The sequence below is a fragment of the Aplysia californica genome, unplaced genomic scaffold (genome assembly GCF_000002075.1).
Source record: "Aplysia californica isolate F4 #8 unplaced genomic scaffold, AplCal3.0 scaffold00227, whole genome shotgun sequence".
NCBI classification, from domain to species: Eukaryota; Metazoa; Mollusca; class Gastropoda; order Aplysiida; family Aplysiidae; genus Aplysia; species Aplysia californica.
The window spans coordinates 884,657-886,296 of record NW_004797497.1 but is presented as its reverse complement, the minus strand read 5'-3'; the positions used below and the strand labels follow the sequence as shown (position 1 = coordinate 886,296).

The 1,640-nt window shown below is 36.5% G+C and overlaps 1 protein-coding gene across 1 annotated transcript in view; it reads left to right on the top strand.

Moving 5' to 3' along the window:
* Positions 1–429: 429 nt before the first annotated feature.
* Positions 430–1,640, top strand: part of LOC101851414 (pyrethroid hydrolase Ces2a) — a 28,407-nt gene continuing 27,196 nt past the window's right edge. Inside the window, exon 1 of the mRNA XM_005099843.3 lies at positions 430–597. The gene's annotated coding sequence lies outside the window, so the exon portion shown is untranslated. The remainder of the gene's footprint in view (positions 598–1,640) is intronic.

Below are 1,640 nucleotides of genomic sequence, written 5' to 3'. Positions count from 1 at the left end.
TTGGCATTATTTTGTCGATTGCCTAAAAAGAAACAAGCAAATAAAACAGCCCCATCCTAATTTGTATTTGTGCAAAGAATAGAAATTAGTATATAAAATACCAAACAAAAACAAAAAAATACATTGTTCGATAGGGTACAACGTTCATGTTGCGGGAGCCAGGTACCAAATCCTCTATCTCGAGATTGCCAGTCCTCTACACTAAAACACTTTACTAGCATGAAGTCAAGCTACCTTCAATCTTCAAGACTCTTAATGTAATTCTTCTGCTATTAATCTTGCTTCACGGGTATCATAGTCCGCACACGACATAAAGAGCTTCCTTGCAGTTAACCGAAGCAGTTAACTCCAATTAACCGGTCTGAAAACAGCCAAAGGGCCACTTCGGTGAACACCATCTATTTTTAAACAGAAACCCTTGTAGCCGCCGTCACCGCCTCAGTCAGTCAGTCCCACAGCAAGACGTGACCAAGCCATTCACGGCAGTCGAGTGCTGTAAAGGTTATGTATACGCTGACTGTTCTAAACTCTTCTTACCTGCAAAACATAAAAGGACGGCTTTGTTTGATTGCACGGACGCATGCGTCTGCTGGCGAGGTTTGTGGCTTTTTGTTTTTTGTTACTATATAATTTTAGCGATTGCTGAAAGTATCAAAAGTCTCTCAGTAACATTTCGTTGACGTACTACGGTAATGTTCAAAAGACTAAAATCAAACCCATCCACCGAAGTAGCTTTGGCCTGCCAAATCTTTACCTTTAAATTTCAAAGTTGTATCTGACATTTTTGGCTGTTTTGAGTTTCTTAGACCACGAGGCCAGAAACCGAATGTTGTAAGTCCTCTATCAAAATCGAATTCGAAGTTGTAATCATGACATTCAAAGAATTGCGTTCGAAAAAGGTTGGCATGTTGTAAAACTCAATTTTTTAAACGTTGAATTCCCCCAAAAGTAGCTAATGAGCAAATAGAACTTTGTGATTCTAGAGTAACGAAATGTCATGAAAATAAAAATTTGCAAATGAATGTTGGACATAAATAAAAATATACTTGAGTTTGGAATACCTTTGAACATAGAACATTTTTCTACTCACTCAAACATTAACAAATCAGAATGACTGTGGTTATTATCGTAGCAAATTGGCTATTTAGTTTAACTCTAATGAAGGATGTCAGTTCAGATCTCTGCTTTGGTGAAACTATAGACGAAACCGAGCTTTTACAATAAATCTACTATGCTCTTCAGGTATGAAGTATAATATTTGTTTCAATCTTCAGAATAATAATAATGATGGCTAACTTATTGTAATTGTTCTTGAACTCATTTCTGCTCTTTATAGTAAATGTGCTGCTGATATTATTGTTGTTGTTGTATTGTTATTGTTGTTGTTATTGTTGTTGTTCTTGTTTTGTTATTGTTGTTGTTGTTATTGTTGTTGCTCGTTATTTGTTCGTCTACATTTAAGTTCTGCTGACATTTGCTCTTTATAATTTAGATTGATGTTGTTTTTGTTGCTCTTGTTGTTGTTATCGGTTCCCTTTGATCACCTTGCTTTTCTAATTGGCCTTGTTGTGGTTGTTGTTGTTGATGTCGCTGCTACTGTCATTGTTGTTGCTGTTGCTACGGTTGCTGCTGCTGCTGCT